We start from the raw sequence: 25,188 nt of genomic DNA on the forward strand, positions 1-25,188 counted from the left end.
TTTAGATCTTACTGACAGAACCTTTTTTGACTGTATCCTTGTTGCGTTTGGGATTAATATTTTAAAATAGTATAATATTGTTTTATTTTTTGCGCCATCAAAAAAGTAAAATGTCTGTTATAGAGAACATTAATAATCTATATTCACCCCCTTACCTTTCACATCCATTTCTCCCTTTCATCTCCCCATATACAATTCAAAATACCTCTTCTTTTTATTCTTTTAGTTTAGCTCTGCTTTCATAAACCCCAATTAGTATGTATACTCAATGAGAATTTCTATTAAGGGCCACCAAATGTTTGCAAATTCAGCTACTCTGAACCTTTGGGTAGTAGAGCCTTCTGTTGGCTTTTTCAAATCTATCAGTTTGTAATTCACAATGGTTTCCTTTGTGTTTTATTGCACTACTCATGAATGTCCCTTATGCTCTGTGTTCATGGTATTCAATACATTGATTTCTATTTTGTCCACATATAGGTTATCACCGATTTTGCAACTATATTAAGATGATTATATGTAGTTCTGTCTTGTCATGGCATTAACAGAATGGTGGAAGTTCTTCTACCCAATGTAACAGATTCAGTGTCCTAATATGGAATAATCACACTGCATGGCAGGCTGTTCTATTCCCCTGTATAAGACAAAAATTACAATTGAATAGGTACAAAGAAGAGTGCTCTAATGAAAACACACTGTTTCACCCCTTATTACCCTCTGCATTAAAGGAGAAAAAGAAAGAAACTCACTTTCTTTGTGTTGTTTGGAGAAAATAGTTTGTTTATCTATGCAGTTGAAAAAATCAACATAGAGTGAACAGTTCTCCAAACAGCATAACATCACACGGTTTAATGAAACCAACCGTACAGGCTTATAGGATATATTTACAAACACATGGGGTCACATAGTTTGACACAACAGTCGTGTAGGTAACGCAAACTCAATCAAAATACATAGTTTGTTATGGTGATTCATATACTTCAGTATAAAACAACACAATTAGACAAAGTAAGCAACAACAGAAAAAAAGGGGTTCGTGAATTGACAATTGGTAGTGGACAGTGACAATGCACTGTTGTTCGGGGTGCGTCTACACCAAGGTGTTTCGGCCGTTTAGGTGGACCAATTATGTCCCAGCATATGTACGGCCTTCATCAGGACGAAGTGCTGCACGGGGTGGAATAGGTGCTGCAGGGGAAAGGGAAAAACGGGAAAAACTCGTCAGGGGAGTGTGTTCGAGCGTGTATCATTTAAACAAAGGAATAAATCCAATACTGTGAGGCCCCAGCTTACCTGTGGATAATTATTTCCACTGGCACGAATTTCTAGTATTACGCCAGGCGTGGGAAGGATCTTAGTGTAATCCTATTAAAAAGCAAAGAAGGGCACTCAATAGTGATCTGGTGTCTTACAGATACTTAAATAACAAATGAGTTATAGGTCAACCAATCTTACCTCACTTGTGAGGATCTTGGAGTGGGATGGACTCTGGTTTTAAATATGCGGTCCTCGCGCGGAAACCTGAACACATATAAGGGGCATATTAGTGGGGGTTCCACTCAGGGAACAAAATGCCTGACCTAATGGTGGTGTGTCTACAAAGATCTTACCTTTGTGCATGAATCACGAATAGCGGGCCAGTGGAGAGCGCTGTGGAAATGTGCTGACTCACTCCGGGGCTCGAAAGGGGCCTGGCGGCATACCGTTAGTAACGCTGTTACTAGGAGCCTTTTCTATTTATACGGCGGCCATTTTGGATCGAGTGCGTCCGAAAATGACAGATAACTCAACCATTAAGGCTCGGACTGGAAAAATACACTATTATCAGTCTTGGCCATGGTATGGCCAATCTAAAAACGTAATTTAGAATGTAAATTTGAAAAATGATATCTATGTCGGCCATGTTGGATCGAGTGCGTCCGAAAAAGACAGATAACTCCACCATTAGGGTTCGGATTGAAAAAATACACTAATATCAGTCTTGGCCATGGTGTTGCCAATCTAAAAACGTAATTTGGAATGTAAATTTGAAAAATGATATCTATGTCGGCCATGTTGGATCGAGTGCATCCGAAAAAGACAAATAACTCCACCATTAATGCTCGGATTGAAAAAATAAACATTTATCAGTCTCAGCCATGGTGTGGCCTGTCTAAAAAAGTAATTTAGAAGTGTAAAATTGAAAAATGGTTTCCATGGTAACCTCAGAAGCCTTGTTGAAGAACAGGGCGTATTAGTGAAACTAAAGGGAAATTAAAATAAATTGGAACACTGAAAGCGCTCCTTGTGCTTGAAATGACTGGCAGGGTAGTGACATGACGTGATGTTGACATGCTTTTAGTAATGGAAAACAAATCCACATAGTAACATAGCACAATTTGTACACATGTTCGACAAGGGACAATTTGTATACAGGTTCGAGTGGCCCAGTCAATTCAGTGTTATGCATGCCATTCGACATTGTTGGAAATCTTTACAGCTGATAAACACTGATAGGCATCTTAATTCATTCATAGCCCTTTGGTAGAGATTTCATATTACATTTCTTGACCGCAGGTCATAGGCATTTTACAGGTGCATATACATAATGACGCTGCCAATGTTTGGAATCTACAGAAAAGATTTCCATTATACCGCAATATTCAAACCTGCGTGCACAGTGTTTAGTTTGTGGACCCAACGCTGTTCTAATTGCGTCAGTGTTTTATTTACGTCTCCCCCCCGCTTTGCAGGTGTTACTTTTTGTAGAATGAACCATCGTAGATCTGTATCTTTGTGGTTTTTGTTGGTAAAATGTTCTACTAGTGGCTTGTCGGCAACTTTGTTCCTGATACAGGACCGATGTTCCGATATTCGCATCTTGATGGCCCGTATGGTTTTGCCTACGTATATCAGGTTGCAAGGGCATTGTATCACGTAGATCACTCCCTTCGTGTTGCAGTTAGTGAAATCCTTCATGGTCCATTTTACTCCGTGATGTTCAAAAGTTTTTTTCTGTAGAGTTAAAGGGCATGCTACACAGTAGAACAGAAGCTTAAGAGACGCATTGGTTCACACGTTCATAGAACCACCACGAGCAATACAAGCCACATTATGGGATATGCCTCCCTTAGTGGGCCACCACAAGTGTGGTGCCGACAAGCCACTAGTAGAACATTTTACCAACAAAAACCACAAAGATACAGATCTACGATGGTTCATTCTACAGAAAGTAACACCTGCAAAGCGGGGGGGAGACTTAAATAAAACACTGACGCAATTAGAACAGCGCTGGGTCCACAAACTAAACACTGTGCACGCAGGTTTGAATATTGCGGTAGAATGGAAATCTTTTCTGTAGATTCCAAACATTGGCAGCGTCATTATGTATATGCACCTGTAAAATGCCTATGACCTGCGGTCAAGAAATGTAATATGAAATCTCTACCAAAGGGCTATGAATGAATTAAGATGCCTATTAGTGTTTATCAGCTGTAAAGATTTCCAACAATGTCGAATGGCATGCATAACACTGAATTGACTGGGCCACTCGAACCTGTATACAAATTGTCCCTTGTCGAACATGTGTACAAATTGTGCTATGTTACTATGTGGATTTGTTTTCCATTACTAAAAGCATGTCAACATCAAGTCATGTCACTACCCTGCCAGTCATTTCAAGCACAAGGAGCGCTTTCAGTGTTCCAATTTATTTTAATTTCCCTTTAGTTTCACTAATACGCCCTGTTCTTCAACAAGGCTTCTGAGGTTACCATGGAAACCATTTTTCAATTTTACACTTCTAAATTACTTTTTTAGACAGGCCACACCATGGCTGAGACTGATAAATGTTTATTTTTTCAATCCGAGCATTAATGGTGGAGTTATTTGTCTTTTTCGGACGCACTCGATCCAACATGGCCGACATAGATATCATTTTTCAAATTTACATTCTAAATTACGTTTTTAGATTGGCCATACCATGGCCAAGACTGATAATAGTGTATTTTTCCAGTCCGAGCCTTAATGGTTGAGTTATCTTTCATTTTCGGACCCACTCGATCCAAAATGGCCGCCGTATAAATGGAAAAGGCTCCTAGTAACAGCGTTACTAACGGTATGCCGCCAGGCCCCTTTTGAGCCCCGGAGTGAGTCAGCACATTTCCACAGCGCTCTCCACTGGCCCGCTATTCGTGATTCATGCACAAAGGTAAGATCTTTGTAGACACACCACCATTAGGTCAGGCATTTTGTTCCCTGAGTGGAACCCCCACTAATATGCCCCTTATTCATTTATGTGTTCAGGTTTCCGCGCGAGGACCGCATATTTAAAACCAGAGTCCATCCCACTCCAAGATCCTCACAAGTGAGGTAAGATTGGTTGACCTATAACTCATTTGTTTAAGTATCTGTAAGACACCAGATCACTATTGAGTGCCCTTCTTTGCTTTTTAATAGGATTACACTAAGATCCTTCCCACGCCTGGCGTAATACTAGAAATTCGTGCCAGTGGAAATAATTATCCACAGGTAAGCTGGGGCCTCACAGTATTGGATTTATTCCTTTGTTTAAATGATACACGCTCGAACACACTCCCCTGACGAGTTTTTCCCGTTTTTCCCTTTCCCCTGCAGCACCTATTCCACCCCGTGCAGCACTTCGTCCTGATGAAGGCCGTACATATGCTGGGACATAATTGGTCCACCTAAACGGCCGAAACACCTTGGTGTAGACGCACCCCGAACAACAGTGCATTGTCACTGTCCACTACCAATTGTCAATTCACGAACCCCTTTTTTTCTGTTGTTGCTTACTTTGTCTAATTGTGTTGTTTTATACTGAAGTATATGAATCACCATAACAAACTATGTATTTTGATTGAGTTTGCGTTACCTACACGACTGTTGTGTCAAACTATGTGACCCCATGTGTTTGTAAATATATCCTATAAGCCTGTACGGTTGGTTTCATTAAACCGTGTGATGTTATGCTGTTTGGAGAACTGTTCACTCTATGTTGATTTTTTCAACTGCATAGATAAACAAACTATTTTCTCCAAACAACACAAAGAAAGTGAGTTTCTTTCTTTTTCTCCTTTAATGCAGAGGGTAATAAGGGGTGAAACAGTGTGTTTTCATTAGAGCACTCTTCTTTGTACCTATTCAATTGTAATTTTTGTCTTAAAGTAACCCTCCTGGGTAGAATAGGTCCATAACCAGGAGCCCATTTTTTGAATCTATTCCCCTGTATGCCAGAATAGATGTTGTTTTATTGGAAATGTAAAATTATTAAAGCAATCTGATTTTGCTCAGACATGCAATGAAAAACAGTCTATTAATTAGTCTTGGTGTGACTTTGAAGCCAAGGTGTGAGTGTATATGGTGAAGGGACAGGGAGATGTGCAACCATACAGAAGGTTGCAGAAGGATCACACAGTATGGTGATAGCGAAGATAGTAATGATTATCATTGGTGGGGAATTTAGTCATGGGAGAGTGTTGGTCCCATGAAGTGTCTGCAGTGGAACACAGATTGAAGGAGGGTACCGACTTGATTTGCTTCTACACCATACATACATGGCCTTAACAATAGAAAGGGAGATTGGTAGCCAACTGGATGCCTTGTGGTGGGTTTCCTTAAGATTGGGAAGTGAAGGGGTCCGTTTTGCTACAAAATAAATCACTAGACAGCAGGGTGGGTACTATTACAACCAAGATTTTAGGAGGGAAGTGGCATAGTGAGGAGAGGTGGTGTGGGCTGCATGTAGTGGTGTAGCCAGGATGGGACTTGACATTGTAAATGTAGGCCCAAGGTAGGGCCCCCCAAATGCTAAGGGAGATTCATTTTGTTGGGGTGAGGGTGCAACATTTGTACTCTGCACTAGCCATTTGCTATTGATAATTGATTCTTGGCAAGTAAGAAATGGTGTCCTGTCTGTATGAGATGGCAAGTAACTTTTCATGGCTGGCTAGTAGGTTTCAACTTGAAATATTTAACCCTTATTGGGGTGTTTCCTTTAGCATTCTTCCAGAGATCCCCGAAGCCTGAAATATTCTAGGCTACTACATACTTTTAACTAGGTGAGATACAATTAATGTGCATATCTACTTCCATTGTACCAGAACCGTGATATGGGCTCAAAGAAAATCTCCCATTTTTGTATAAACATGTATTCAATCATAGGGCAAAAAAGAAACTGTCAAAGAAAACAATTGTAATGACTTGGTTGGCCATGGAGCGGATCTCGTACAGCATATGATCAATTTAACCCAAACACATTTTTCACATGTGTTGAGAGTGATTTATTCATACGTCCCGTCCCCTTTCCTCCATCCTTGTGGGCATACCCCAACATGGGGACGGTACCGGAACCTTTGCCAGCGAAAGAGTGAGTTGTCTCTTTAAATGTAGCATAGTGCACAGGGGTGCAGCCCCAGGCGTGGCAACGCCCCGGGATCCCACCCTACGGCGTCTCCCCTCAGACCCTTTTTTTGCACAGGCCCTGTCGGACCTGGCAGTTAAGCGCCGGAACTTTTACAGCTTTCCGCGTGCTCCCAGTTCTTTATTTTTTGATTATCTTCAACTCCCTTCGGTGTCTAGCCTCCCCCAGTGCATGCTGGCTGCCAGAGGCTTGACAAGATGTGCTTCCTGCGATCACTCATTCCCAGCCTCTGCTTTGAGTGCCTGAGTCCCGATGGGTCCCGATGGGACGCGTGTGCCACTTGCCGCTCTCTGTCACGGAGCCTTCAAGAATCATCTTTCCCGCTCGAGGGAGATCTTCCATTCTTCTCCTGATCATCTTGAAGAGTTTCTAGCCACGTTGTTCTTGGGTGCCGCACAAATCCTGGCGTAGAAGCCAGAGTCCCCGTCTGACTGAGGAACCGGTTCCACCCCCTGCATCTCCAAAAGGGAAAGGATCTCCCATAAAAGAGCTGTTTAGGAGAGAATGGTAGAGAAAAAGGAAGAGGAATACTGAAGCCCATGTAGACTATAAACTGGATCAAAGGACTCTTGAAATAACGCTTCCAGCTGTCCTGGAAGAGAGCCATCCAGCTGTTAGGACTGATTTTCTATACTCTGGCCTCGTGGACAGATGTATAGAAGGCCAACCTATATTGTGACAGGGACAACTCTGGAATCTGCAGCCAAACCATTTCAAGGTAGCAAGGCGAGTGCTCCAGGCTTAGTCTCAAGAGGTGGTGAACTTGTAAAGGGTCCACAATGAGCACACACAGTGAAGCAGTCAAGGAACACACTTAGACAAACCAGTAAAAAAATACTACTTTACTTATGTCCAAAACACACATTACTCCAGAGATTCAATCCGAACTTCAGACGTCCATCCCTAAAATGTATGGGTCCTTGTGACCAAAATTTTAGCAAAGTTCCATATAGTTTTGTGAAGCTAGATGAAATGAAGGTAGGGTCTCTGGGGGTCCAGTGAACAGTTCCAAGTGTCAGGGAGGAGTTAACCTAGCTAACAAAACGTGTTCCCAACTTTCGGAATGCTTGTGTGAACAAGCAATGGCAAAGCCAAAGTAAGGCACAAGTTTCTGAAAGTTATTCAAACTTTTAAAAGGGAGTTTGAGGAGCAGGTAAGTATCACAATATCTCACGCCTGGACTCAGGTTCTTCACAGTACATGGCAGGTCGATTGAAGAAGCTCCAAAGTCGCTTTTCCTGCCTCAGCCCTTGTTTCCCAGGGGTTGCAGGTGCAAGCAGCTCTCGATGATGCAGGGCCCCTCTCAGGACAGGAATGGACACAGGTAAGCAGTTTCAAACGACGGCCTTCGATGCACAGTGATGTAAAGGGCTTCACTTGCTGCGGTCAGACTTTACCTCTCATCTCTGGTCTCCTTGATGCTAAACGCATGCATTCCCTTTACTCCCCTTTACTTCCTTTGTTCGGCTCTGCTTCGTTCTTTCCCTTCTTAGATTTTTTTTGCCTCTTATTTCTTCTTTCTTTTCTTTCTCCTTTTACTGTTTTGAATACTTGTATTTTTTTTCCTAATGCTCATGTTCAATTTTTTTTAAATGTATTTGTGAAATGTCGTCTTTTTGACTATAACACAATAAAAGCATTTAAAAAAGATGCTAGGATCACGAAATTCCACAGCAGGACGACTTGTTGCACAAGCTGAGGATCCGCCAAGGTTCAGGCCTTAACTCGGAACGGCGACGTCTGCAGCATGGTAGCCCAAATTCAGAGCTGGTCAGCCACAAGGTAAAAAGTCACTGCTGCCGCCAGCTTATCCATTTAGCACACCTAGAGTAACTAAAAATCCAGAGTGTTAGTCTAGGGCAAAACAAAAAGTGTACCCCATTGGACTGCATTGTAAGATGCATTGTACAATGATAAAATGTTACCACAAGTGATAACAAGTTACTAAAAGTAGTAACAAAGTAACTAGACTAAGGGAACAATGTTTCCCAGTATTGAAACCCTGAAGGACACGTCACGTTCCCTATAACAGATGAACAAAAGCCAGTATAGTGAAGCTTAAGGCTTCACTGCACTGTAAAAAGAAAAGGTCAGATACAAAAATAAAAGCAAAAAGTTTGGGGGGGTCCATAGAATTGGAAGTAAAGATGCAGTAAAGAGGAATCTTTCCTAACACTGGACCACTACAGGCGAGCCATGTTCCCCAACCATGACATCACTGCTTCTTGGCATCCGAGGCGAGAGCGGTAGCGGAAAAAACTGCGCTAAGTCCTCTGCTGCTTCCTCCTGTTGTCGCTGGGCAACGTGTCGGGCCTCCGTGCACGGCGGTCCAGAAACCCCTTGAAGCCAGTGAAAGCGTGGGTTTTGATGTCGGCCCTGCCCTGAGATTGCAGGAAGGATTTCTGCCCAGGCTTAGTCTGGATGGCCAATGACTTCCTGGTTTGTGTAGAGGTCTTCTTTTTCATTCTTCCACCGATGAGGAGTTGACGAAGGTCCATGCCCTCAAAGGGAAGATCCAGTATCGGCTCTAGCATATTAGATGAAAATTTAGTGGCACACATCCATGCCGTCCTTCTCATCTCGACCCCCAGGCACAGCCCTCTTCTGGCTGTGTTCATTTGGGAGATCGAAGCCACCATGAGGTCCCGCACAACGACCCGGGCATCCACCAGACCGGCCTTGAAAGAGGCTTGCCTCTCCATGGGGAGGTCAGGTAGAAACTCCCCGAGCTCCTGCCACAGCTTCTGGTTAGCCACAGCTAAAAGGGTGTCTGCATTAGCATGTTGCAAATGCACCCCAGAGATGGCAAAGCATTGTTTGCTCAAAGACTCCAAGGCCTTATCCGGCCGGGATAGACAACTGGAGATTGCTCCCGAGGAGGAAGATTACGAAGACAATGGTTTAGAATAGAGCGAGGCCGAGGCTGCAGCCACCAGTGAAGAAGGCGGCTGAGGCTGCGAGGCCAGAAGGACTGGTTCCACATCCATCAGCCTGAACCTGCTGTCCAGTTTCTTGCTCATCTGGGCGTTGGCCTTTCTCGCCACCTGCAGGACATCCTTCTGGAGCGGAATGCCTATTCTGCTTGTGGTGTGCTTGCCCAAAACCTCTGCTAGCACTCCAAACTCCTAGGGGGCCGACTCCAGAAGGGGACCCCCAATAACTCTGCAATGCTCTGAAGGCAATCAGCAAGGCCCTTACAGATGGCAAAGGTTTGTCGTCCTGGGTGCCGTTATCGGCGTCCGCGTTCCCCCACGCCTGTTTTTTTTTAAAAAAAAATTAGACTGAGGGGAATCTGATCCTGGGACACAGGTGGTCAGGACCAGAGGACCGATCAAACGGTTGCTATGGGGAAGGTATTGTTGGTACAGGAGGAGGAGTAGTAGTAGTAGGGGTCTGGGTAACCAGCAAGGCCTGGACCGCTGGAGAGACTGGCACTGGAAGTGCCAGAGGAACAGGAGGGAGGGGCCAGAGGTGACTATCCTTGAGGAGCCCCGCCATCTGCAGGAAACGCATGAGGAGGGGGAAGCGCTCAAAGAAGCAGTCCTTGCAAACTGCCGGGTCCCGAAAGTGCCAGCCTTCTATGGCGCTGGGCCTCTTTTCCTGATCGAAACGCAGAGGCACATGAGGTGTGTAGCTGTAAGACTGCGATGGGTAGATGTATCCCTGGGGAGACCAACTGCCTGGACCATAAAGTCTGCCTCTGCTTCCAGAGGGAAGGGGACTGGAACCTTCTTGCATGGCCCACTCCACAGGGGAGAGCACAGGAGGGCCTGATGCAAATTCAAGATGGCTGCTGGTCTAGAAGGCTCTGCTACGCGCTTATCCGCCATGGGTCGGACGAAGAAAAAGCCCAGTGCCATATGCTGGCTCCAATATGGGAGGACACGCCTTGGGCCTAGAACCCGCAACAGAAACGTCTACCTCACATCTCTCTCTGGAAGGCCCTGAGCCCTCTGCCTGCTGGCCGGTAGTCGAATCGTCCCGACTCACTACATTGGAGGAGACTCCGGTTGGCTGTGCGCCCTCAGCGGTTGAGCTGGTAGTCTTGCTGGATTGTGTTAAGGACTGACTCTTGGAGGTAGAGCACGACAATCCCTTGCCCCCTGGGGCCGATGAGGACAACTTTATTGCCCTTCTGTGGAGCGCCTGGTAAAGCTCCTGAGCCCCTCGGGTTGGGAGCCAGTAGCCTTTGAGGCTTCAGGCCTGCCAAAACCTGAATTCAAGGAACCCTTGTCCATGGAAACCCCTGGGAAGGAGTCGACGCACTGAGGAGTCGTACTAAACATAGGGCATACCTTTTCTTGACGTGGGGTCCTGGAGACAAACTCTTTAAGATGTCCTGGAGTCGAAGCGTGGAAGATCTCCCTCCGTGCACCTGTCCCAGCAGTAGTCGGGACCCAGGCACTCAAGACAGAGTGCATGGGGGTCCGAGGCCAGGAACGAGCGGTCGCAGGACGCACATCTCGTGAATCCTCTTGCACCTTGAAACACTTGTGTATAGGTGCGTTATAAATGCCATATCATATCGTATCATATCAACCGTCCTGCTTCTGGGAGCCGAGGCACCGAAGGGAGGTGAAGAAAATAGAACAGGGAGCAAGCGAAAAAGTTAGGAAAGTCTCCACACCTAGCTGCCAGGTCTGACACTTCAGTGTGGAAAAAGGGACTGGGGTGAGGCTCCAGAGAGCGGGGCCTCTATGGCCGTGCCCCGTGCACTAGACAAAATGATTATTTTTTCAACATGTGTTTATTGGCACTTTTTAAGAACGATCAACATTGTAAACTAACCCACCTCCCCTCTCCCTCCCCCCTTCCCTTGATCCTGGAACCAGATGCACTGTCTTTCTTTCGGTTTGTCCGCCATCGTGGAATCAGAGGTCCCTATTCCATTAGTTACTCGCTTGTAGGTAAGGACTAGTGTCTCCGTTCCCTCCTGTTCATGGATCGGAGTCCTCTTGTGAGCCAATGATTGCCAACAGACTTGCTGCTTTAGGGCACCATGCTCTCATCTTCCCTCCTCCGAGGTATGCCAGTAGGGCGGACCAGTCTGTTGTAAATTTCGAGTGATCTCCCTGTATGGAGTATGTGAGCCATTCCATGGCTACCACTGTCCATATTTTGGCTATCCACTCATGTTCTTGGGGCGGAGCTTTCGACTTCCATTTGCGAGCCAGTACCATAGCTGCTGACGTCATCATGATTACGTATACTTTGCAGAGTGATTTTGTAGGAATATCCGCCAGGATCCCAGTCAGGCAAAGCATGTCTAGCCCCTTATTTTCCCCTCCCACCTCCCCCAGGACCTGTTATAGCCTGGTGTATGCATCCCCAATATGTGTCCAGCTTTGGGCATTCCCACCAGATGTGCACCCACATGCCCATCCCCCCACAGTCTCTCCAGCATAGTTGAGAAGAATTTGGTTACATTTTATGCAGTCTGACCGGGGTTAAGTGCAACTGGGACATTAATTTCAGCCAAGTCTCCCGGACCTGAAGTGATCTAGTGAGTTTAGGTATCTGGGTCCACAGTTGTTGCCACTCTTGCTCCCCTATGTCAGTGCCCGTGTCCGCCTCCCACTTCCTCATATAAGTTCTGCTTGGTGTGCTTTCCCCTTCTTTTATATGTTTGTAAATGGAGGTCATCAGGCCCTTGTCCCTGGAGTGGGTTTTCGAATGGGGTGAGGGGCTGTTAGCCCGCTTGTTTCAGTTCTGGGTGGGACAACCACTGACGCAATTGCATGTATCCATACCTATGCATTTCTTCTAGTTCGAAGTCTGTCTTGTATTGTTCAAAGTCCTTGACTTTGCCGCCTGCGAACATATCTCGAACCATTCGGCAGCCGCCTTGATACCACTTGTTAAAGGTTGGGGTTCCACAGCCTGGGGGAAATTGTGGGTTTTCAAACATTGGCGTGTAGGGGGGAGGGAAGTAGTAACGTGAGCCCCTTTCACTGCGGCGTCCCATGCCTCCCCCCACCGTCGATGTCATTTTGCTGGCATACATTTGGAGTGTTCAGCTCTCGGTTTCTAGAACATTACCTCTAGATGTCCTGCCACCACCGCCCTATCCATTAGGCGCCACAGTTTTATCCCGGTCGTTCCTGCCAGTCCCTGAGTATTCTAATTTGTGCCGCTATGTAGTATGCCCTGAAGTCCGGTTCCCCCATTCCTCCGCGGGATGTTGGCAGCCTCGAGGTTTGCAAAGATTCTCGGGTGTTTTTGCTTCCAAATGAAACGATTTGTGGTTTTCTGTAGGGCTCTAAAGAAGACCCGCGGGACGTCTATAGGTAGTGCAGCGAATAGATAAAAATGGCCATACTGCCACTGCTATTGTAAGACGTTAACCCGCCGCAGCAACGAGATGGATAGCAGCCCCCAATCGATTAACTTAGATTTGATATTCTCCAGCAGCAGTGGGTAGTTTGCCTGATATATTCCCTCTATGGTTTTGGTTAAGTGTACTCCCAAATATTTGATCTTATGGCTGGCCCATCTAAAGGGATGGGCAGATTTCATTTGTTCGGTGGGGGCAGGCAGATTTAGACTGAGCAATTCCGACTTATTGATGTTCATTTTCAGCCCTGCCACTCGTCCGAACCGGTCGAGTTCCTCGAAGACCACTTGTAGGGATTGTTCAGGGCACGTCAGTGTAAGTAGCAGGTTGTCCGCAAAGGCGGCCACCTTGTGTTCCTGACCCCCGAATGGTACACCAATTATGGAGTCTGCTGCTCTTACCGCTGCCAGGAACGGTTCGAGGTGTAGCGCATATAGCAGTGGGAAGAGTGGGCAGCACTGTTTAGTGCCTCGCTCTACTTTCCCTTGGTCAGAGATTTAGCCGTTGATTGTCAATCGGAGGGTCGGGGCTTGATAGTTGGCCTTGATCCTATCTAGGTATTTTGGGCCGAAGCCCATTTTAGTCATTTTGGCAAAGAGGAAACCCCACTCCACCCGATCGAAGGCCTTTTCCGCATCTATCGCTAGTAGTAGTGCAGGTACCTCCTTTCGCTGCGCCTTTTCTATTAGATGAGCTATTCTCCTCACGTTGTCTGCTGTTTGCCGGCCCCTTATGAAGCCCGCCTGATCGGGTTGTACTATTTTGGGCCTGATCGAGTCTAGCCTGGATGCCAGGACCTTGGTGTGTATTTTAGCATCAACGTTTATTAGAGCTATCAGGCAATAGGACCCGCATAACTCTGGATCCTTCGCCTTTTTGTGTATAAGGATGACCTTCACCTCCTCCATTGACTTAGGTAGGACTTTGGTGGACCCTATGTGGTTGAACAATCTTGTTAAGTTCGTTGCGTAGTTTGTAAAATTCGGCCATGTAGCCGTCAGGGCCCGGGGCTTTATTCGTCGCTAGTGTGCCAATAGCCTTCCTGACATCATCTGTTTCTTTCTCTTCCAACCTATCCCTGTCCTCTTTTGATGTGGGCGTAAGCTGTATTCTGTCAAGGTAGGATTCCTGCGCTGCAGGATCGGGGGTTGCCAGAGGAATACAAATGAGTGTAGAATTGGCAGAACTCCCTCTGTATCTCGTGATTTCTTGCATATGACCGGCCCCCCATCCCCTTAATTTTCAAAATAGTTTTGTTGTTCTCTTCCTTACGCAACATTTTCGCTAAGAGGCGGTCGGATCTGTTTGCCTTGACATAACACCTTTGGCATAGGCGCAGCACGCTTCGTTCCGCTTCCCTGGTCTGGATGAGGTTAATCTGGCCTCTGAGTGTGCGAACCTCTCTTTCTGCGGCTTTCGTATGTTTCGTGGCCATCTGCGCCATTGCCTCTTTAAGTCTGTTTCTAGATTTCCTTCCTCTAGTCTCATCTCCCTGCCTCGCCTTGATCGCTATAATTTTACCCCTTAACATGGCCTTGAGGGCATCCCACCACACCTGGGGTGATGTATCCCCCCCATTTATTATGGGCAGCAAATTCCTCCAACTCCTGTTTTACTTCTTCCGCTAGTATTGCATCTTTGAACAGGGGGGTCGGGTACTGCCACCTCCACAGGCCTGTTGGTCTGCGTGGTCTAGCAATAGTCAGGGTGAGGGAGAGCATGGTCGTATATGGACATTGTCCCTAGGTCGATGTCCGTTGAGAAGCCCACGAGTGGGGAGGATACCCATATGTAGTCTATTCGGGAGTGTGTTTTATGCGCATATGAATAGAATGTGTAGCCTGCCGTGCTCCCCTTGATCTCCCTAGTATCTGAGGGCCAGATCTCCCATTTTCTTCCTGAGATCCCCGGATGGGCCAGCCTGTGGGCCCCATGTGTCCCTCCTTATATTTATTGAAGGGTCCTATGCCATATTAAAGTCCCCTGTTAGTATGATGCGGCCTCTGGCGAAGTTACCCAGTCGGGTGAGTGATTTCTGGATGAAGGAGTCCTGGCCGGTGTTTGGTGCGTAGTGTTGCTATTGTGAATGTCTCCCTCCTGCCCTCGAGCAGCACCGCTAGGGATCTTCCCTGGTTATCTTTCTGTAATGATTTGATTGCCAATTCTAATCAGTCGTTCAGGGCGATTATTACCCCTCCCTTCTTAGTCTTGTGTGGCCTGGATCATCCTCTTATATCCCCAAATTTTAATTCTATGTAGGTCTCTGGTTTGGATATGGGTCTCTTGGAGTGTGGCTATTTGCGGGTTTTCTTTGCAGAGGAACCTCTTCACTTTCTTTCTCTTAAGTGGGGAGTTTAGCCCGTTAACGTTTAGGGACAGTACTTTCAGCTGTTCCGTGTTAGCCATTGAGGCAGGTCTTTGGGGTTGTGCCCCTCCTGTGGCGGCAGAGGCACCCTGGATATCTCGTTAGAGAGGGCATGGCATCGGCCCTAGAGTGTCCTGTGAGAAATGCTAGAGGCGATTATGGTATTAATTTTGACCACAAGGAATTTGAGACCTGGGGTGTCCCAGACATGTCGAGTGATTCAGGGATCACCAATAGACAGGGCAAATTGTTATAGAATATACTGGCTGATTTTCATTTGTGCTCCCTTAATGATAGAACTAAGTCTGCTAGACTTGCCAAAGGGATGTTCATCAGAACTACAGCTGCCCCTTTTGATTATTTTATCACTCGGTTGTGTGATTGTGGATAGTTGAAGACTTGTTGGTTATCGATGGAGTAGGTAGTGATCCTAATCCTCTGGATTATTGGCATCCTGCAAACCCAACTTCAGAGTGACAGCCAAGGAGGATAAATTGATCAAATTCCTCTAGCATTGTTCAGAGAAGAGTAAAGTGGAACCTGTCTAATAAGGCCTATCCATGAGAGAAAGTGATAAAGAAGGGTTATAAACATCTTACTAAATATTTATCCTACAATATGAAGGATTGTCGCATTGCATTGTGGATGCAGTAAACTCATTGAATTTAGTTAAGAAACATAGATCAACTTCAAATAACCTTAGCAGAGACAATCACTCGACAATTCTCTTGGTATGGAATGCAGGCTTGTCAAAGGTGAATTGGTGGCAGCATTTAGAAATAAGCATTTAGACAGTGCAGCAGTAACAGAGACACAAGGTGAATATAAACGGGTTTTGTGGAATGCTAAGCACTTGTTCGAAAGTGGGAAATGGAAATAATTGTAATATCACTCTAAGGCTAAGGATTCTAAATATTTTTGTTTGATAACTAGCAGTTTTAAAAGTAATGTAGGCAGAGACCAGCAGGGGGCGCAGAAGGCAATGGCTGTCTGAAGCTCGTCTCTGTGCTCGGAGTGCATTAAAGAGATGAAAAATGAGATGATCCATCAGCAATTCGATGGAAGAAGCATAATACTGACACCCAGAATCAGAAGTGAGGGTGTGAGTGTTAAAAAGACGCGGCCCAAAGCAAAAATAACCGAAGAAAGAGGAAAGTGCCCATCGACCAACTGCAGTTTTCCGATGATGCCGACTGGGCGGTGAAAGGCGCCAGACAGAAATTGTGAAGGTGAATGCTGTGGGGAGCCTGGATAACAAAAAATCAACACCACTGAGGGCCATCTGGGACTCCGGAGACACACAGGTGGCCCAACGAACCGAAGCGGTGCAGAGGGATGTTCCTTGGGGTGGTAACCTGAACCACGTAACATGAGATCCAGGGAAGGTCACGGATGAGAGTGGACCAACATGCAGCCGAGGTGAGGAGCTCCAGACAGACCTCCCGTCATGAGAGGAGATGTTGACTCAGTGGACAGGCAGAGCGGCATACAGGGCAGCGGAGGAGAGGGGCCAGGGCCATAAGTCGGGGAAGTGCAGTAGCAAAGGGACCGCCCACCCACCATTGGCAAGCTCCCGGACAGTGGTGCGACTTGGGAACTGGCACCGGGCACGCGGTGCTGGTGTGCCACACCACTGGGGGGCCACCACCAGATCGCCGCCTGCAGGAGCAAACCGCCTGGATAGGGGGGAGGCCCTAAACGAACACGGCCAGCTCCTGCAGCGGCGTCGGAGCGAACATCGAAAGAGGAGAGGAGGTGACTCGTGTCCATTTGAACTCCCAGCAGGGAGACCTCCCCTGAGAGAGCGGCCCGACCGGCAATCGCACAAGGAGTGCCCAGCCGGGGCCTCGACTAGGGGCTAGAGAAAACCCAGAGCCTCGATGCGGCATCCAGGCATAAAGAGTCCAGGAGCAGAGAGACACCACGCAGCTGGGACGCGATGGAGGAAACACCAGAGGAGGCAGCACAGGAAGACCAACAGGTGAGAGTGGCCCTCTCCCCTCCAGCCCCCCTGTAGCATAAAGGGGAAGTAAAGGTGACTCATAGAGAGGGGACCCCAGCCTGTACCCACTCGGAGCACCACAGACTTGGGTCTGTTGAGGGGTGAACTCGCAACCAACAAGTATCAGAGCTTTTGCAGGGGGGGGGGGGTGGGAGGGAGGGAAAACGTACAAACAAAGATCCAATTCAGACGGTCCTCAAGGTCCCCCGCCAGAGGACAGCTATAAGGGTGAGGAAGCCATCTCCAGCCACTTCCCGACTGCATGGGGTAAGCCCATCCTTAATAATCAACTACACAGTGGCCCTCACAAGCCCTCGCCAAAGTGATCATTCAGAGAGAACCCAAACCCTGGACCCAGCCTGTCACAACAAAACGTGCTCACTGCAAGAGAAAATCCTGGAAAACAGAATAAAGCACCATGAGGATCCTCTGCATACCGCCATCCCAATAACCCTAAAAGGGCGGGGGGACACACACCAGGACCCCACGATTGGGGGAGGAGGGGGGTTTAGAGAGCCTCGACAGGTTGCAACAGTACAGTAGAAAAGACCCCCACAAATCGATGGCCCCCACCAAACAGTGTCACAATAAAGGCTGCAGCTACGAAGGAAGACCTCGCCAGAATCATGGCTGAAATCAGGTTGCTCCGATCGGACATTCAAACCTCCATCTCCGAAATAAGGGGTAAAGTGGAGCAGATGGAGGGAAAAATAGAGAACCTGGAACACAACCAGATCAACATGGACTTAGTGGAAATGAAGGGAAACGCCAGATTGACAGATATCGAACTAAGAGAATAAGAACTAGCACTCAAAATGGACGATATGGAAAACCGGGAAAGGAGGTCAAACTTGCGAATAATCGGACTGGACGAGAAAGAAGGAGAAACTCTGCAACAAGTTGAGAAAAAGGTCCAGGACATAGTGAATCAGCTGTTTGAAGATGAGGGAGGCAAGAAACTGCAAGTTGAGAGGGCCCACAGGGAAGGCAGAGCCTTTGGAGGAGGGCCGCGCTCCATTGTAACGAAATTTCATAGCTACAAGGAGAAATCGAAAATTATTGTCAAAGCGAAGCATAGAAAAGACATAGAATTCCAAGGCTCAAAAATAAAAATATTTCAGGACTTACCAAGTTTTACACTCGGAAGGAGAAGAGCATGCAGACCACTCGCCATGTGGCTCACGGAGCAAGCAGTTCGATATAGATGGGGTTACCCATTCGATCTGACCTTCAAAGGGGAGGATTACAGGATAACCACACCGGAGGAGACAATACTAGTCCTGAAACTTTTGATGGAACAGCACAGCACAGCACCAGAGGCCCCACCAGACCGCAGAGATCCCAATTCCCCCCACACCCTCTGCACAAAGGGGGGGGACGTACCACCCAGGCGGAAAAGGAGCAAGGTGGGGAGAAAATATATGAAGCTGAAACCAACATCACCAGCGAAGCCACCATGAAAAGGTACGGGGGAAGGCGGATACGAAGGGAACAAAACACTTGCACTAACAAACACAAGGAACGGTAGTAGGCTATACACACAACAAATACACACAATGGAACCAATAGAAGGAATCCCCAAAGAGGCATGAGTTACACCCCAAGTGGCCCTCAGTTCCAAGAGGGTGTCTCAACCCAAAGACCTGGCACATTCAGAATGAGCGTGGTCCAGTTAGTAGGTACAGTTAGTATGACAGTTAAGGGGGGGGGGGGGGGTGTAAGGGAGGGGACAAGCAGATGAGTGAAACGAACTGGGTGATAACGAGGATAAGGTGCCAAGCAGGCCAAAGGGGCAAAATGAGAAGAAACGGGCAAAAAAGATGGGACCCACCATAGGGAGGGAAGATGGCCTCAGCACGGGCCCTGTGAGAACAACATTAAAGGTGGCCACGCTCAGTGTCAAGGGGCTTAACTCCTCAACATAAAAGGTACCTGGTAGCAAGGGAATTCGAAAGAGCCGCCCTGGATGTCCTCTTCATGCAAGAGACCAGGCTTAAATCAGGGGAAGAGAGACCACTGAGAGAGAGAAAGGGGTGGGGACAAACATTCTGGGCCTCGGCGAATCATAAGAAAGGGGGAGTGGGCTTAATTCTGAGCAAACGAATTAGACTGAGCAACCCAGTAGTGAAGGCATCAATGGAAGGTAGGCTCCTGTGGGGAGATTTCAACACCTGGGCCAACCCACAAATAGATAAACAACTCTGGTGATAACCAATGCCCACTCTAGGGAGGAAACCAGTAAGGGTCTAGTGGATGTCTGTCGATCAGTCATAAAGGGATTTACATTTAAATCGGGTGTCCATGATACATTCACCCAAATGGATTATTTATTGGCTAACAAAGAAAGCAGACCTAGAATTGATGATGGCGCTATTCGCCCCATAGGCTGGTCGGACCACAATCTGGTCACAGCAACACTGGAGATGGAAGGGGTTAGCCTCTGAGAATCCAGATGGCACTGTAATGACTTCCTGTGGAAAGACAAGCTATACTTCAAGGAACTTAAAACCACGATAGAGGAATATTTTTAAATGAACGATAATGGAGAAATGGACATCAGAACCTTATGGGAAGTAGGCAAAACAGTATGGAGAGGTCATCTGATGAGGGAAGGGGCAAAACGTAAAAGAGTGAGGCGGTTACAGGAAGAAATATTGGGGGAGGAAATTACACAGCTCGAGGGGATGTTACACTCCCAGGGGTTCTACTGCAAAAAAACACCTAGAAACGCTCAAACAAAAAAGAGATGAGTTTAGAGCACTCGGGAAGGGAGCCATTATAAGAAAACTAAAATTACCAAAACAAAAATTCTATGAAAAGGGCGACAAGGTGGACAAAATGTTAGCCACCAGATTAAGAGCACAAAGAGCAGAGAGATGGGTAGAGAGAGAACGGAGGAGGGAGGTTGGGCACGATCCCCAGAGGAAATAAACGACCAATTCACCTAATACTATAAAAACCTGTAAACCACAGAGGGAAACCGGGCCGAAAAGGAGAGGAGAGAATACATCGAAGGGGTAGGACTAACACACTTGAGGGGCTCAGAGCAGACTCTCCTTGACTCTGCCATAACTCCAGAGGAAGTGAAAGCGGCAATAAAGCGACTTCCGGGGGTGGACGGCTATGGCATGGGGTTGTACAAGCACTTCACTGAAACATTGGCACCCCACCTTGCTAACCTATTTAATCACATACGAGAATCTGGCCATGCACCCCCATCATTCTCGGCAGCACATATAGTGGTAATCCCCAAGGCAGGAAAAGACCCTACATGCTGTAAATCCTACAGGCCGATCTCACTGCTTAACACAGATGCCAAAGTATACACGAGAGTCTTAGCCACACGTATGGAAGAGATCTTGCCTTGCCTGATCCACCCTTATCAGGTGTGCTTCATAAAAGGCAGACAAAGAGCAGATGCAATGCCTAAAACTCTGAACATCATGAATCACTCCAAGGGACTAGATGGGGACTATGCGCTTCTCAGCATGGACTCGGAGAAAGCATTTGACAGGGTGGAATGGGACTTCCTCTGGGCTGTACTTAGAAATATGGGCTTTGGAGAGAGATTTATGCGTGGGATTCGGGCTCTTTATAAAACTCCAAAGGGAAAAGTGGCTGTGAACAACACTCTCAGGGGAGTTTGAGATGTCCAGGGGAACTAGGCGGGGATGCCCCCTGTCCCTGGGCCTCTATGATATGAGATAGGTTATTTATAATGTGCTGAATACCCAGAGGTTTGTAAGCGCGGACCCGGGGATGGAACCTGTATGGCTCTGTGTCGTCTTGCTTCCAAGGCGAGCATGTTGCCACTGAGCTATTCTCCCGAGACTAAATGCACTATCCATCGAACCACTGGGTAACGCAATCAGAAATGAAAATACAATCAAGGGAATTATGGTAGGTGACATGGAATACAAGCTGGCTATGTTCGCCGATGACCTACTCCTTTACCTAACAGATCCCGAATCTGCTATACCGAGAGTGCTTCAGACAATTCAAGAATTTGGCAAATGGGCCGGGCTAAAAGTAAATGTGGAAAAAGCAACACTCTTTCCATACTAGACACTTAATCATCCTGACACTAGAATTACTACCACGTGGGGAATACGACATACCAAAGCATAAAGTACCTCGGACTCAACATTATGAAAGAGACAGAGGGGCTATATGAGGCAAATCTCCCACCGCTTCTAACAGAAATGGCCAAAGACCTGGAAAGATGGACCAAGCTCACAATATCCTGGTTGGGCCGACTGAATGCCAATAAAAATTGTTATACTCCCTAAGATTCTCTACCAGTACCAAATGCTCCCGATTACTATTCCACAAGCCCACTTTGCAGATATGAAAGCCATGATCCTCAAATTCGTCTGGCAGGGGAAAAAGCAGTGAATAGCTTACAACTCCCTGATCCAACCAAAGGAGGAAGGAGGAACAGGACTCCCGGACACCTGTATACATATTATCGAGCAGCCCAGTTTAGCGCCATAGTGCCGCACCTAAGAGGGGACAAGCAGAAACAATAGGTTGCCATTGAGAATTATCTGCTTCGGCCGGTAACATTTGGAGAATGGCTCTGGGCACCCAAGAAGGCCTTTCCCAAGAGCGTAACAAAAGCACTTTGCGATGGGAACACTTCTGCGATTATGGGGGAACAAGGGAGAAATGATGGGCCTTACAACGTGAGTTGCATGTGGGCCCCCCTATCGGAGACAGAATCCAACCCTCAGCGATACCAGAAATGGTATGATATAGTTCGGCTAAAGGGGGGGGCAAAAAAAAGCATTTGAAAAACTGTTTTCTGTCTGTGCAATGTATAGGCAAATATGAGACAATTGATATTTGTGCATTAAGGAAATACTCAATAAAAACTAATAAAAAATAAGTAATGTAGGCAAGACAACAGAGGGTAATATAACCCCAGAGGAATGGCTACTGCACTTTAAGACCTTAAATGGGGCTATTCACAATCGCTGTCATGTTTGTGACAGCCCTTTAGGTAGTTTTGATAATTTGGTCAGATTAATTCAGTCTTTCTCTAGTTGAAGGTTGTATTAAGGATTTAAGTACAGGATCTGCTAGTGTAACAGGGGACCTGTATATGGTGAATGTCGACATTTGGGCTCTGTTGATTAGAAATGGGATTGGAGCCATTCTGAGAGCACATAAACTCAGATACTTGGCTTCTCAGTTCTATGATTTTAACTTTTAAATAAGGGTCTAGGGACAATCCTATGTGCCATCATCTCATAGTCTTAAGTGATATTACTTTGAAGGTTGAGTAAACTGAATCATACTAAACTACAAGAATTGGTCTCGAGCTCTGTTATTCCGGAATATCAATTGGGGTTCAGACCAGGCTTAGGCACAGTGGAATAATTTCTGACTCTGTCCTTTTATCATCGAAATAATTCAGTAGTATCAAAAAAGAGCCTTTGTATTTTGAATTTGTGGACTTATTCATGGCATTTGATAAAGTGAATAGAGACTTTCTGTGGATCCATCTGTCAAAGCTAGGCATCGATCAGTATTAAGTATTTTTAGGCAGTTGTATACCGTTTGGATCAGCCCGTCAATGTACAACTAATTTGGTAATTGAGCAGGGGGTACAGCAGGGTTGTGTACTCTCCCCACTCCTGTTTAAGGTATATCTCTTTGAATTAGACTGTTAAAACTGAGCAAGAACGATGTTCCTCGAGTGAAGCACCAGCTGATTCTCTGGTTAGTTTATGCGGATGATGTGGTGCTCCTATGAAAAGCTTCCACTGCATTGCAGAAATTGGTTGAATACCACAGCTTTTTAAAGTCTAAATGCATGGTGGGTAACAAAGGAAAATACATGCTATCAAAGAAAAACCTGTATTAAAGAACATTTACCTTCTATGTGGATTTGGTAGCATTGTCTAGGTTATCCTGTTTTCATTATCTTGGTGTCGGATTTTCCGACACAAAGACTTGGAAAGCCCAGCTTGAATATGTTGCAGAGAGAATTAAAAAATGCAACATGGGCATTTTTGGGGGCCAAGTATTAACCCCAGCACTAAAATGAAAAATTTATTGGGATTGCGCAATATGGCACTAGGGTTTGGTCATTTAGTACACTGGGCCAGTTGGCATTAAATGAATAAAAGTTTTTAATCCATGTTTGGGTTTCTTCTGTAATATTTTAAGAGGTACTTTATTGGGAGACGAATCGGACCCTTATTCATTTCAAGTTAAAATGTGTCCCTGCTCGGCTGTGGTTATCAATCTGGGCCAGCAATGTGACGTATTTGAATAAAGACATTTCGAATTATATTTTTAGTAGAGATAAATCACAGGAAATACCACGGTTAAGATTTAAGACATTGTCAGATGTATGTACCTTTTTTGCAAACTTTGCCAAAATGTATGCTAATTAAGACATTTAAAATGAAGCAAAATCGGATCTTTGTGTCACCTGATGAGAAAATATCAGGTCAAAGCCTATTTACCATTTCAATATAGTCCAGAACCGAATAGTATGACTTATCTTTTTTTTTTAATTGTGAATTTAGTTTATTTTTCCACAAGAAAAATCTTTTTGCACATTTAAAGAAATTCACATTTAAAAACTGAGGAATTCACATTACAATACAAATTAAATAGCAATGCACCCCCGTATATACATACATGATCTTCTAAATAAAACTGGATCACCAAAATGGTTCCTCCTAAAATCAACAAATTAATAATATATATGCTCATTGGCTGCTGCATTCATCACAATTGATCCAGCCCCCATCAGTGCGGCCCAAAATGGATCCCCGCTTATATTTTCTAGACATCCAACAAACCCTTCATACCCTCTTATGTAGAGGTCTGCCAGTGTGGCACAGGAGGTCAGTATATGCCTACTCTTCTAAACTTCGCGTGTGCAGTGCCTACAGTTTCTGGGCTTTCTTCCATTTACTAGTGAACTCCTAAATCCAGAGTAAATTCAAAGAGTAAATTCAAGCGAAGTTGCATTGTGAACCTCCTAAGCTCTGAATTTGACCATTTAGTTTGGTACGTCCGAGGCTTACTGCCTTTGAAACCCTGAGAGGCAAATTCTCTGTACCTCTTGAGGCCGTATAATTTATCGATGCCCTTGACCATGTCCATTGCCTGTGCTTTCCTCTTTGAGATTTTCAAAGGCAAGGCAATTGCAAATCAATTCCAGATTCCTAGTTCGCCCAGATATTTCTTGCAAAAATAGAGATCCTCTACAAAATTATTCTGGCGGACCTTCTGCAGGTCTTTGCCAAGTTTAGTTGTAATGGATTATTCAAACTAGAATTTGTTTTGACTAATTTGGAATATAATGGCACCTTTTTAACCGACCACAATGAGGACAGACTGCAAACCGTATTCCAAACTCAGGGTTTCCACTGGGGACCCCTTTAGGCATGTTAATAATTGAACGTATCACCTTTGCCTCTAGTTTGTCTAGCCAAATTACATCTGTATCTGGCAAGACCTCTAAAGCGTAGAGAATAGCAGGGATTCTGCTAGCTCTATATATTTTAACAAATCCTTCTATATTTCCTCCACTACAGTGTTCTATGTAAATTTATATGGCTGACCATCTCTTCCAAATGTTTGTGTATGTACTCCTAATGAGAAGCGGATGGTCTAGTCCATATGGGAAACCCAAATACAGAACTTCTTTGACATTCACTAAGGGTATACTTTCCAATACCACTGTGGTTTTCTTGTGTACCCTCCAAGCACATAGTTCTTGTTTTCATTTTATTTATGACCATAAGACTTTATTTTGCGTACTTGCGCTTGGGGGATCCAATGTGCGCTGAAGGCCAATCTGTGTCTGAGCGAATATTATGATGTCATCAGCAAATGACAAATAATGTTGACACCATTTATGCCCGTGGGGGGGGGTTCTTAGTCTTAATTGCCAGTTCCATATTGGCTATATAAAGGTTATACAGAACGGGGCGCTAAACACAGCCCTGTTTTAGCCCCTGATGAGCAGATATATATAGTGATAGACTACCCTCTTGGCTGAGACGGACTGCTACAGATGTATTCGTGTACAGCAATTGGAGGAA

General features: G+C 45.8%; 1 protein-coding gene across 5 annotated transcripts in view; it reads left to right on the top strand.

Moving 5' to 3' along the window:
* GKAP1 (G kinase anchoring protein 1) overlaps nucleotides 1-25,188 on the top strand; it is a 1,031,394-nt gene that overhangs the window by 321,953 nt on the left and 684,253 nt on the right. The gene's annotated exons all lie outside the window — the stretch shown is intronic.

Source organism: Ambystoma mexicanum, chromosome 6p (assembly GCF_040938575.1).
Source record: "Ambystoma mexicanum isolate Mex_15411 chromosome 6p, UKY_AmexF1_1, whole genome shotgun sequence".
In the NCBI taxonomy this organism is placed as follows: domain Eukaryota; kingdom Metazoa; phylum Chordata; class Amphibia; order Caudata; family Ambystomatidae; genus Ambystoma; species Ambystoma mexicanum.